The sequence below is a fragment of the Erinaceus europaeus genome, chromosome 20 (genome assembly GCF_950295315.1).
Source record: "Erinaceus europaeus chromosome 20, mEriEur2.1, whole genome shotgun sequence".
NCBI lineage: Eukaryota > Metazoa > Chordata > Mammalia > Eulipotyphla > Erinaceidae > Erinaceus > Erinaceus europaeus.
The window spans coordinates 5,634,887-5,648,673 of NC_080181.1; the positions used below are offsets into that span (position 1 = coordinate 5,634,887).

Here is a 13,787-nt window from a genome sequence, read left to right on the forward strand (position 1 = left end):
CCACTGTAGTGAGACCTCCATTAGCTTGAAGCCACCTGTTGGAGGTGTGTTATAGTCCCCTGGGAGGAGCGGGCCCCCTCCCTGCAACTGGCTGCCTGTAACCATGGCCTGTATGGGAATAATACAGACACTGGCCCCATCAATCACAGACATTTCTTTCTTTCTTTCTTTCTTTCTTTCTTTCTTTCTTTCTTTCTTTCTTTCTTTCTTTAAAAAAGATTTTATTTATTTATTCATGAGAATGATAGGAGGAGAGAGAAAAAGAACCAAACATCACTCTGGTACACGTTCTGCCGGGGATTGAACTTGGGACCTCATGGCTGAGAATCCAACGCTTTATCCACTGCACCATCTCTGGACCACAATCACAGATATTTCTCTTTTATTTTTAAATATTTATTCCCTTTTGTTACTCTTGTTGTTTTATTATTGTAGTTCTATTGTCGTTGTTATTGGATAAGACAGAGAGAAACCGAGAGAAGGGGAGAGAAAGACACCTGCAGACATGCTTCACCACCCTTGAAGTGACACCCTTCCTGCAGGTGGGGAGCCGGGGGCTTGAACCGGGATCCTTAAGCCGGTCCTTGCGCTTTGCACCATGTGCGCTTAACCTGCCGTGCTACCGTCCAGCCCCTGAGGCTCTCCTTCACGTTGGTTACAACGAGGGGTGATTCTTGTCCTTCCTTCCCCCTTATAAGAGATCCGATTTACCAGCAAGGTAAATGAAGAAGTGCTGTGCAAGCATATCCTCGGGGCTGTTCATGGCCGATTCATTTGACAGCATGAGTTTGCTACCTGACTACTTGAAAGTCCCATAACTAATCTGTTTCACTACCTGGAAGGGTGTGATGTTTGCTAGACCACTGTACTAAAAGCTGCCTATCGGGGATAAGGGTCAACGTGGGAGCACTCCAGATCATATCAGCTGAGAACTGTTTTCAAACTTTGCTTTTTATCTTCTTTTTCTATTTCTTCTTCTCCTTCTCCTTCTCCTCCTTCTCCTTCTTCTTTTGCCTCCAGGGTTATTCCTAGGGCTCAGTGCCAGCACTATGAATCCACTACTCCTGACAGCCAATTTGTTTTTTATAGGATAGGACAGAGAAAAATTGAGAGAGGAAAGGGAGATAGAGAGGAAGAGAGACCCCTGCAGACCTGCTTCACCACTTGTGAAGCATCCCCCCTGCAGGTGGGGAGTCGGGGGCTTGAGCCTGGGTCCGTGCACGGGTCCTTGCGCTTTGTACTATGTGTGCTTAACCCAGTCTGCCACCACATGGCCCCTTCAAACTTTCCTTGCTGACAAACAGTGACATAGAAGCATTCTGAGTCCATATTTTGTGTTTTGAATTTGTAGAAGCAAATGCTTTGCACTTCATAGGTCTTTATCTAAAAATTTACATATTTTTTTCCTTTTTAAGGTCCTATTCTGTTATTTTCTCTTTCTTTCTCTCTCTCTCTCTCTTTCTTTTTTTTGCCTCCAGGGTTATTGCTGGGGCTCAGTGCCTGCACCATGAATTCACTGCTCCTGGAGGCTATTTTTCCCCCCTTTTTGTTGCCCTTGTTGTTTTATCGTTGTTGTGGTTATTACTGTTCTCGTTGTTGCTAGATAAGACAGAGAGAAATGGAGAGAGGAGGGGAAGACAGAGAGGGGGAGAGAAAGACAGACACCTGCAGACCTGCTTCACCACCTGTGAAGCGACCCTCCCCCATGTGGGGAGCCGGGGCTCCAACCGGGATCCTTCCTCAGTTCCTTGCGCCATGTGTGCTTAGCCCGCTGCGCTAGTGCTAGACCGCCCCTGTTATTTTCTAAGTTCGAAAACAGGCTAAGGGCAGGGAAGATAGTATAATGTTAATCAAAAAGACTTGTGTCTAAGGCTCCAAATTCCCAGGTTTAGTCCTCCACATAAGCCAGAGGGCAGAGCTGAACGGTGCTCTGGAAAAAACAAATAAACATAAATAACAAATAAACAAATAAACATAAAGTCAGATAGTTCTTGTCAATAATTGCATAAAATTCTATAGAGCACTGCAAATAAATTTTGTTTTCTCTGACTGGAGTCTCACATTTATTCAATTCCAGTGATCCCAGTAGTACTTTGATTTTCCTTTTAAAATTTCAGATAGATACAGAGAGTAGTCCGGGAGGTGGTGCAGTGGATAAAGCATTGGACTCTCCAGCAGGAAGTCCCAAGTTCAATCCCCGGCAGCACACGTACCAGAGTGATGTCTGGTTCCTTCTCTCTCTCCTCCTATCTTTTTCATTAATACATAAATAAAATCTTAGAGAGAGATAGAGAGAGGGAGAGAGAGAAAGGGAGATGCCATAAACTAATACTGTTGGTGAACCTTCGCCTAATGCTATGCCAAGTGCTTCTGTGTGGCTAGGGCTCAAGTCCAGATCTTCACACTTAGCAGTCCTCTACCTGTGAGCTCTCCTGCCCCCTAGAGGCCATCTTGGACAGACCAGGATCTTTTCCCTGCTTTGTGGACTGGCAAAAACACTTAAGAAGCTGTGTGATGGGAGTCAGGCCATAATGCAGCGGGTTAAGTGCAGGTGGCGCAAAGCGCAAGGACCTGCATAAGGATCCCGGTTCAAGCCCCCGGCTCCCCATCTGCAGGCCCTTCACAGGCGGTGAAGCAGGTCTGTAAGTGTCTGTCTTTCTCTCCCCCTCTCTGTCTTCCCCTCCTCTCTCCATTTCTCTCTGTTCTATCCAACAATGATGACATCAATAACAACAGTAACTACAACAATAAAGCAACTAGGGCAACAAAACAGAATAAATAAATATTAAAAAACAAAGGCAACAAAAAGGAATAAATAAATAAACATTAAAAAAACAAAAGGCAAGAAAGGAATAAATAAATAAATACTGAAAAAAAGAACCTGTGTGATGGCCCATGGTCTAGACATTGAATACACCCTAACCCTACCTCTATCCTGGGGGTGGGGGGCAGGCAAGCATTGTGTGCTCTCCCTGATCTGGGTGGATTGCACTTTATTTTTGTTTTTCTCAGTTTGCAGTGAAGGGCTGCAGTGTGACACTGATGCACTCGGCACAGTGCTCTTTGTGACTTATTTGTGGTAGAAACAAGACACTAAGTAGATAGGAGAGGCTTTGTTCCCAGCACTGCTGTACTGATTAGCCATCTTCAAACTATGGGATGTCTCCGTCCCAGAGAACACTGGCCCCTTGAAATGAGAGCCAGACTAATTGTGTTCTGTATGACAGTCATTTTTTCCAAGCACATCACAAGTGTTCGCCGTTGTATTGATCTTTCATCGTGAACCAAGACAGAGATTGTTCTGCTTAGAGTTGCAGTGCCTATCCCCGTGTCCATCCAGTGAGGACTGTCCTATTCAGGAAAGCCTGGAGCAGGTTAGGGCAGCTGGAGTCTGAGCAAAGACCCACTTGGGTCAGCCTGGGAGCGTGTTGGCAAAGGCAGATACTGCTAGACGTCTCAGGCCCCTCAGCCCCCAGGAGACCCTGGTGGAGGTTGTGGGTGTGGTGTGTTGGCTGCAGACACACTAAGGCACCTGAGCTTTGGGACCCCAGGTTTGGTGTCTGGGGTGAAGGTCCGGGCTGAGCTCTGGCAGTGTCTGTGACACCCACACAGCAGGTGTTGTGTTCTCTGTGTTTACCAGTGGACAGATAGGAAGCAGATCCTGCAGAGGGTGTGAGCAGCCTGACCCTGAGTTTCCACACTAACACCCACTGGTTGGAAACGAGCTGTGCTGGCTGCCAGGCCTGCGCTGCATCTCCCCTCCCGTTCACAGTGCTCTCTGCTTAGAAAAGATGGGCTCAGGCCTCAGCCATCTTGGGGTGTAGCTAGTGCCAGGGTGTAAAAACCTCCTTGACAATAGGGAATGACCCATGTCACTTCCAGAAGACGAAAGACTCTAATATCCGGTTGTCATAGATAACACAGAGACCAATTCAACTTGAATTTCAGACAAGCAGTGGATAATAGAATGAACTTAAACGAATCAAGAAAATGTTAGTTGTTTAAAGTTAAGTGTTCTTTGTTTTAATTTGCTAACTCTGATTACCCTCTTTGGGTAATAAAAACTTGCAGCACTGACTTTCTTTTTCTGGAGCCAGAGCGTTGTGCATGTGCAACTTTCCTGCTCCTGAGTCCTCATCCCCTCCTTACCCCCTCCTCACACTCTCCTCCCTTTTAAAAAATTTTTTTTGCCCCTTTCAACTAAACCAGGGGTGAGGAATGGCCAGGCCCAGTGTGGTCATTGCAGGGGCTTGGTGCCGGCAATACCCATCCACGGCTTCTGGTGGCTATTTTTCCCATCTTTTTTTCTTTTCTTCTATTTTAATGGATAAGACAGAGAAATTGAGAAGGGGAGGGGGAGTTAGGGAGAGAGAAAGACACCTGCAGACCTGCTTCACCTTTCATGAAGTGCTCCCATTGCAGGTGGGGGTGGGGCTTGAACCCAAATCCTTGTGTGGCCCGACCTCATAGAACTATGTGCACTTAGCCAGGTGCACCATTACCTGGCCTCCTCTTTTTTCTTTTTCTTTTTAAAATATTTATTTATTTATTTATTCCCTTTTGTTGCTCTGGCCTCCTCTTTTTTCATAAATCTTTTAAATTTAATTTTGGATACAGACACAGAGAGATCAAGAGGAGGGAAGGGGGAGAGACGGAGAGAGACAGACACCTGCAGCACTGCTTTACCATTTGTGAAGCTTTCCCGCTGCAGGTGGGAACTGGGGGCTTGAACCTGCATCTTTGCACACTGTAATGTATAGACTTAAACAGGTGCATCACCCACCCAGCACCCCTAAGTGCTAATTTAAAAATATGTTTTACATATTTATTTACATAGGAGAGAGGGGGTGTGAATCAGAGTATCACTCTGAGTTATATGAAGCTGGTAATTGAAGTCAAGACTTCATGCTTTTAAGTTCAAAGTTCTAACCACTGTATCACTTCCTGGATGGTAGTGTTAATTTTTAAATAGATAATCTTGTTTGAACAGGATATGATGCTATAAATACCTGGATGGCCCTTGGCAGGAGAAAAAAAAAGTTCCCTACTCCTGAGCTAGAAAGCTGGGATAGGGGTGGAGGTGGGCAGGGGTAGATACCTTCATGGTTATGCAAAGAGACTCTCATGCCTGAGGTTCCAAAGGCCCAGGTTCAATTCCCTGCACCACCATAAGCCAGAGCTAAGCAGTGCTCTGGGGAAAGATAGAAGAGTCACCACAGCACCAGGTCGGCCCCTAGTGCCACGGCATCTCACGTGTGGCGCCCAGCTTTGAGCCTGGGCTGTACATGTGCTAACTGTGTGCCATGCCGATGAGCTCTCACTGACTCCTGTGTACCTGGCTTCAACAGAATTTGATTATCTGCTGCTGTTAACTGATTACTTCTCTATTTTTTTTATATTTATTTATTTATTCCCTTTTGTTGCCCTTGTTGTTTTATTGTTGTAGTTATTGTTGTTGTTGGATAGGATAGAGAGAAATGGAGAGAGGAGGGGAAGACAAGAGAGGGGGAGAGAAAGACATCTGCAGACCTGCTTCACCGCCTATGAAGCGAATCCCCTGCAGGTGGGGAGCCGGGGGCTCAAACCGGGATCCTTATGCCGGTCCTTGTGCTTCACGCCATGTGTGCTTAACCCGCTGCACTACTGCCCACCCCCTTATTACTTCTTTTGAAGATCTGAGAAAGAGAAGGCAGATTGAACCTGGAGCCTCAGGCATACAAGTCCTGTGTTCTATCTGCTGAGCTAGTCCCCTAGTGAGTATTACTTTTTCTTTCTTTTTTTTTTTAAAGTTTACTTGAGCAGAAATCAGTTTAAATACGGCATCACCACACCAAAAATGGTCAGGATTCTTGTGCTGTCTGGAAGAAGAGGCAGGACTTGTGCAGAGAAGGGCAGGAAGTGAAGTAAAGGCATCATGTGATTGGCTATGGCTTCAGAGGATGCCCAATTCCGGAAAGACTAGTTAGGTGACTGTCACTGGATTTCCTGAAGTGTTTGCCAACAGGGGTTTTGGTTGATGACATTGGCGATTATGGCATTAAAGCCACTCCAGGGGCCAGGTGGTAGCACAGAGGGTTAAGCGCACATAGTGCAAAGCTCAAGGACCAGCCTAAGGATCCCGATTCCAATCTCCCCGCACCCCACCACAAGCGGTGAAGCAGGTCTGCAGGTGTCTATCTTTCTCCTTCTCTGTCTTTCCTTCCCCTCTCCATTTCTGTCTGTCCTATCTAACAACAACAACAATAACAACAAAATAGAAAAAATGGCCTCCAGGAGCAGTGGATTTGTAATGCAGGCACCAAGCCCCAGCAATAACACTGAAGGCAAAAAAAAAAAAAAAAAAAGCCACTCCACCTAGTGGTCTCCATGCTAATTATTTTAGCAGAGTATTTGACTGTAGCATGTGAGTGAAGGTGGGTAGGAGAGATGGGGAGGATTCACAGTGGCCTCTGCACTATGAGAGCACTATGAACTGGGTCAGAGTTCGAGGTCGGGATCCATAGCCTAGGTGAGGTGATGCAGAGCCCAGCTTCTGGCCAGGGAGTGCCCCAGGCACTGGGACAGTCAAATGTATGAGGATACAGCCGCACAGATAGCTAGAACACAGAGGCTGGGGTCAGTTTCCCCAAAGCCTACAGTTAAGTACAGAAAGTGGAACGAAGGGGGCCTGGCAGTAGTACTCTGGGTTAAGTGCACATAGTTGTTTTTTTTTAAAAAATAGTTTCTTTTTTTTAAAAATATTTTATTTATTCCCTTTTGTTGCCCTTATTGTTTTATTGTTGTAGTTATTATTGTTGTTGTTGTCGTTGTTGGATAGGACAGAGAGAAACGGAGAGAGGAGGGGAAGACAGAGAGGGGGAGAGAAAGATAGACACCTGCAGACCTGCTTCACCGCCTGTGAAGCGACTCCCCTGCAGGTGGGGAGCCGGGGGTTCGAACCGGGATCCTTATGCCGGTCCTTGTGCTTTGCGAAGTGCACATAGTTTTAAGTGCAAGGGCCTGTGCAAGGATCTGGGTTTGAGCCCCGGCTCCTCACCTGCATGGGGAGTGCTTCATAAATGGTGAAGCAGGTCTGCAGGTGTGTCCATCTTTCTCTCTCCCTCTCCGTCTCTCCCTCCTTTCTCAATTTCTCTCTGTCCTATCAAATAAAATAGAAAAAATAGGGGGCTGGGTAGTGGTGCACCTGGTTGAGCACACATGTTACAGTGTGCAAGAACCCCAGTTCAAGCCCCCAGCCCTCACCTGCAGGGGAAAGCTTCACAAGTGGTAAAGCAGGGCTGCAGGTGTCTCTCTGTCTCTCTCCCTTTCTATCTCCCCCTTCCCTCTCAGTTTCTGGCTGGATCTATTCAATAAATAAAGATAATAAAAAAAAATTTAAATGGCCATCAGGAGCAGTGGATTCATAATGCTGGCACCAAACCCCAAAGATAAACCTAGAGTCAGAAAACAAAACACAACAAAATAAACAAACACCAAAAAAAAAATTAAGTGAGGGGATGGCCAGTGTCATACCCAGTAGTATACACATGCTGGTATGCACAAGGACCTGGGTTCAAGCCCCTGGTCTCCATCTGCAAGTGTGCAGGTGTCTCTCTTTCTCCCTATTTACTCCTTCCTGCTTGATGTCTCTCTCTTTGTCTCTTTTGCCTCCAGGTTTTTTTCTGGGGTTTGGTGCCGGCACTATGCAGCCACTGCTCCTGGTGGCTATTTTTCCCATTTTATTGCAAAGGACACAGAGGAAGTGAGAGGGAAGGGAGTTAGAGAGGGAGAGAGAAAGAGAGACACTTGTAGGTAGGGCCAGCTTGATTTCTCTATATCCTGTCAAATATAAGAAAAATAAAGCATTAACAATTCTTATAAAGAGGGTGGAGGAGACAGCATAATGGTTATACAAACAGACTGTCATGCCTGAGGCTCCTAAATCCCAGGTTCAATCCCCCGCACCACCATAAGCCAGAGCTGAGCAGTGCTCTGGTGTTTCTCTCTCTCTCTCTCTCTCTCTCTGCATCTCTCTCAAAAAAATAAGATAAATAAAATAAGTTCTTTTTAAAAAATATTTATTTTATTTATTTATTCCCTTTTGTTGCCCTTGCTGTTTTATTGTTGTAGTTATTATTGTTGTTGTCGTTGTTGGATAGGACAGAGAGAAATGGAGAGAGGAGGGGAAGACAGAGAGGAGGAGAGAAAGACAGACACCTGCAGACCTGCTTCACCGCCTGTGAAGCGACTCCCCTGTAGGTGGGGAGCCGGGGTTCGAACCGGGATCCTTACACCGGTCCTTGTGCTTTGTGCCACCTGCGCTTAACCCGCTGCGCTACAGCCCGACTCCCCAAAATAAGTTCTTAGAAAGAAAGGAAAAGAAGGGGAGCCAGGCGGTGGCACAGCAGGTTAAGTGCACAAAGCACAAGGACCAGCATTAGGATCCCGGTTTGAGCCCTGACCATTTTTGGTGTGGTGATGCCGTATTTAAACTGATTTCTGCTCAAGTAAACTTTAAAAAAAAAAAGAAAGAAAAAGTAATACTCACTAGGGGACTAGCTCAGCAGATAGAACACAGGACTTGTATGCCTGAGGCTCCAGGTTCAATCTGCCTTCTCTTTCTCAGATCTTCAAAAGAAGTAATAAGGGGGTGGGCAGTAGTGCAGCGGGTTAAGCACACATGGCGTGAAGCACAAGGACCGGCATAAGGATCCCGGTTTGAGCCCCCGGCTCCCCACCTGCAGGGGATTCGCTTCACAGGCGGTGAAGCAGGTCTGCAGATGTCTGTCTTTCTCTCCCCCTCTCTGTCTTCCCCTCTTCATTTCTCTCTGTCCTGTCCAACAACAATGGCAACAATAATAACAACAACGACAATAAGGGCAACAAAAGGGGGAAAATTTTTTTAAAAGAGAGGAAAAGGGGCCAGCTGGTGGTGTACTTGGCTAAGTGCACATATCATCAACCCCCCGCTCCCCACCTGTAGGGGGATGCCTTATGGATGATGAAGCAGGTGTGTCGTTCTCTCTCTATCTCCCCATTCATTCCCTTTCACTTTCTTAAAAAAATATTTTTTTATTCATTCATTTATTCATGAAGAATGATGGGAGAGAGAAAGAACCAGATATCATTCTGGTACATGTGCTGCTGGGGATTGAACTAGGGACCTCAAGCTTGAGAGTCCAGTGCTTTATCCACTGCCCCACCTCCCAGACCACTCCCTTTCACTTTTTCTCTGTCCCATCTAATAAAAGTAGAAAGAAAAAAAGAGAAAAAACGGGCACAGGAGTGGTAGATTGCTGATGCTGGCACTGAGCTCCAGCGATAATCCTGGTAGAAAGAGAGAAAGAAAAGAAAGAAGAAGAGGAAAGAAGAGGAGAGAGGGGGAGAGGAAAGGAAAGGAGGGTCTGTTCTGCTAGGCTTCTGAGGCCGAGTTGCTGGTCAGAATTCCACAGATGATGGGTGATCATAAAACCAAAATATGGGGGTGCTGGGCAGTAGAGCAGCAAGTTAAGCGTGCGTGGTGCAAAGCTCAAGGACTGGCGTAAGGATCCTGGTTCGAGCCCCTGGCTCCCCACCTGCAGGGGAGTCGCTTCACAGGTGGTGAGGCAGGTCTGCAGGTGTTTGTCTTTCTCTCCCCCTCTGTCTTTCCCTCCTCTTTCCGTTTCTCTCTGTCCTATCCAACAACAACGACAACAATTATATTAACAACAACTATGGACAACAAGGGCAACAAAAGGGGAAAGATGGCCTCCAGGAGCAGTGAATTCATAGTGCAGGCACCGAGTCCCTACAATAACCCTGGAGGCAAAAACAAAACAAAACAGAAAACAAAAATATGGATGTAACAGTGGTGCAGCTCTAAGTGCTTTCCAGATACTCAGTTTTGTTTATATGTCGGATGAGCACATGATTCCCAGAGAGTTATTAGTCTGAGGATGAAGATATGGTTGGTGAGTGATGATGTTTGATCAAGTACTGAATAATCCAGGGAGAAGGACTGCACCTGTAGAGGGTGTAGATAGGATTGCTGTGCTGTCATTCTGCAGTGTGGTAAACAGTGCCACATCAAAACCAGGACTGCCAGCACTGCATAAGCTTAGGCATTACAACATGTAAGTGTGTCAGAGTGACCCTGGCATAACTTATGATTACACATTATCACGTGGCAGTGGTATCTGTAGTCCACTGAACAGGTTTAGAGAGTTCGCTTAGTTTCAGTCCAAAGTACCTGCTTACATTTGCATAGCCCTGATAGCGCCTGTGCTTTAATGTTTAGAATGTGCAGAGGAATGCATTTTTTTCTTCCAAAATTCTTTTGGTGGGTATGTGATCAAAAGTGTCTTAAGGGTCATACAAATGTTTTTTAGTGTTCTCAAGGGCGAGCTGAAAGTGACGGAGGAAGCTTTGAATTAAGCTGGCTCAAAAGCATAGGGAATTCTCCACGGGTAACCTAATGGTTTTGACGGGATTGCTTCTATTGACAAAACACGCAGGGTCCTGGGAAGCAAGTCGTAACTGGGAAGACAGGCAGCTAGGCCAGCAGCTGCCGTGAGTGGGGTGGGCATTGGGCTTGCTTCTCCAGGATGATGGGGTTCAGAAGAATGTGGAGGCCGCTGCCTTTGGGTCCTGCGTGTGTTTGACAGGACAGGCAGGTGACCTCTGCTGTGACCTCCATCCGTTAGGCGCTGCACGTCGCCAGGTAAGGCTGCCTCAGTTTCCCGCCAGCACAGCACAGGGACTGCTAACGACAAGGCAACAAAGCCAGCCTCCTCGGAGACAAAGCAGGCCTGATTTCAGAGTCTACGCCGCCCTAGTTAAAAAAATAAAATAAAAAAGCGTATTATAGGGCACTTCACACTTAGTAGTTCAATCTCCAAAGCACTAAAAAAAATAACTGAAGAATCCTGGAGATTTGTATGGCCCTTTGGCGTCTGCATTCCAGCGCTTATCTCCTTTAGAGATCAGGAAAAGCCCTCGAAGTCTGCGCCATTTTACTTTACATTTTATTCTCATTGTGTTTTTCCCAGCAGGGGGAGGCTTCCCGTGGCCCTTCCTGCCCCGTCCTCCCCCCCGGGCCTGCTCGCGGCGGCCGGACCTTCCTGCAGAGCGGCGCGGCGGGTGCAGCCTGGCGGGCTCGGAAATCCCCGCGGGGGCGGGCGCGGGGGCGGGCGCGGAGTTCCCCCAGCCGCCAGGAAAGCACCCGGGAGGGCGGAGCGGGGTGGCGCGGGGCGGCGCGAGCGTGCAGGAGCTTAAAAGGTGGCGGAGCCTCCAGCCCGCGGTGCAGCCGGGCCTCGAGAGCTGCCCGGAGAGGAGCCGCCGCACCGCCCGCGGGCGCGCGTCCGCCTCGGCGCAGCAGGTGAGGGGGTGGGGCATGTGTGCGAGACGAGGCCTCGGGACATTGAGTGATTAGGAAATACTGCACTCCCCGGTGCATGTGAGCGCGTGTGCAACAGTGCATTTGCGTGAGTGCTTGTGTAACAATGCATTCGTGCTTGTGCATGTGAACGAGTGTGCAACTGCATTCGAACCGGTGCATGTGAGTGCACGTACTACAGTGCATCTGTAGTGCATCGGTGTCTGTGCATGTGAGTGCTTGTGAGATGCTGCATTCCAGCAGGCACCTGCCAGCGGGCGTCGGTGAGCAGGGCCTCAAGCAGGGCGAATGCTACCTCCAACTTGTCCTGCAGTGAAGAGCCTCAGTCTGCTGCTATCTGAGGGTCGGGTGTCCCCGGGAGGCTGGGGCACCCATCGGACTCGGCTTGTGGGGGCTTTGCGGAGGATCAGTGGGTGCGCTCTCTTGTTGAGTGGAGTGAGCCCGCGGACCCCAGGAGCTTGGACGTTGGGTTTAGTCTGGTTGCTGAGAGGTAGCCCCGCACCTCTGTGCCCAGGAACCCACTGGGCAAGCCTGGAGCAGAGCCTGGGCCCCGCAAGGACTCAGCCAGGACCTGGAGGTGCAGCCGGCACAAGGCCCTTCACCCGTTATGGTTCTAGGTGGCCAGAGGCCTGCTTGTCCCTGGGGTGTAGGTCATTCAGACCGCTGGCTGGCTCTGGTGGACTGCGGGCCCCTGCAGACTTGGCGCCTGCTGTTGAGGCTCCAGTCTCAGTCTAAATCAATCGTCAACCTTTTCTCCAGTGGGAAAGTCTCCGGAGATTTGCTTGACTGAGGCACACCCTGCTTAGTGGGGCGTGATGGTCAGGAAACCCCGCGCCCACCGCTAACACCTGCACCCCCAGCGCCATCCCCCGCTGGTGTAGAACCTGCTCCAAGAACACTGGCAGACTGAGAACATTCCTGTCAAGCTGCGGGGAAGGCCAGTGAGACCCCAGAGAGGAAGTTCTCCACCAAAAAGGGGGCTGGTGTGTCTGAGAAGGAAACTGGGATAGAAACAGGAAGGCCAGGGCTAGAAGCCATAAAGTCGCGTCTAAGAGGAAGTGGACCCAGGGCAGATGCACAGGCTTCCCCTTTCCCGCCTTGCCGGGAACCCACCCTGGCTTCTGCTAAGCAGCTCTGTGTGGCCCATCTCACTTCGGGGTGGCTCCGTGTGCTCTGGGGTGGCAGTGCAGGTGCACTGTACAGAGTGATGCAGGCTGGCTTCGGGAGGAGGGGGGTGCAACGGGGGTGAGCTTCCTCTTGGAAAATGAGGCAGAAAGAAATAGTCCTGTTACCCTGAAGGAAGTGAACAGCCGAGAGTGCTGAGGCAGTGAAGGTGGGGCTGAGAAAGGCCTGCGGAGATGGGGGAGGCTGTGCGTGGGCAGCCCGGGCAGGGCCGGGACAAGGGAGCTGGCATGCCACTCTCTTACTAAGAAATGGAAGCCGAGGCAATCTGCTGAAAATGAGATGTTGTGCAGTGGCAGGGGAACACCGCAAGGCACCTGAGGTGTGGGAGAGTTGTGAGAGGCCCCGGACGCCTCAGTGAGTTCTCACACTCGCCCGGTCTCCCCATCAGAAGTGGTGACAGGAGTTTCAGTGGACTGAGTGCTGGTTTCTTGGCATATTTTTGGGGACTTCTTGTATACGCTGCCTGCATTTCCACAGGCCTTTGCACCAAAGCTGCTTTAGAAAGTAGGCTCCGGGTAGGGGGTGGATAGCATAATGGTCACAAAAAGAGACGCATGCCTGAGGCTCCAAACTCCCAGGTTCACCCCCTACACACACACACACACACACACACACACACCATCACACACATCATCATAAGCCAGTGATCTGGTAAAAAGAAAAAAAAAAAGTAGGCTCTTTCTTTCCTTCTCTCCTTCTCCCCCCCTTTGATGGAGAAAGAGAGAAACACAGAGAATAAGAGAGCCCAAGAGACTCAAGAGACCACAACACCCAAAGCCTCCCTCTTCTCACTGGAGTCCGGATTCAAAAATGGGCCACACACGCAGTAAAGTAGCATGCTGCCCAAGTGAGCTGTTCCCCCCTTTTTTGTATTTTTTATTTAAAAAATTATTATCCTTATTTATTTATTGGATAGAGACAGCCAGAAACTGAGAGGGAAGTGGGTGATAGACAGAGAGACACCAGCAATGCTGCTTCAGCACTCTAAAAGCTTTCCCCCTGCAGGTGGGGACCGGTCCTTGCACATTGTAACATGTGTGCTCCACCAGGTGCACCGCCACCTAGCCCCCTTTGTATTTTTTTTTTATCTGATAGGACAGAAAAAGAGATAGGTAGAGCAAAAGAGAGACATCACAGACCTGCTTCACTGTTGATCAGGTGTCCTCCTCTGCAGGTGGGATCAGAGGCTCGAATCCAGGTCTTTTGCACATAGTAACGTGTACGTTCAACTGGGTCTGCCACCACCTGG

The 13,787-nt window shown here is 48.7% G+C and overlaps 1 protein-coding gene across 2 annotated transcripts in view; it reads left to right on the forward strand.

The window, feature by feature from the left end:
• The window catches only part of BIRC3 (baculoviral IAP repeat containing 3), a 50,659-nt gene that overhangs the window by 21,144 nt on the left and 15,728 nt on the right, over positions 1-13,787 (forward strand). The window contains exon 1 of one of the 2 annotated variants that reach the window (XM_007520727.3): positions 11,089-11,335. The exons of the other annotated variant lie outside the window; for it this stretch is intronic. The gene's annotated coding sequence lies outside the window, so the exon portion shown is untranslated. Of the gene's footprint in view, positions 1-11,088; positions 11,336-13,787 lie in introns of those variants that run through there. 2 annotated transcript variants of the gene reach the window in all.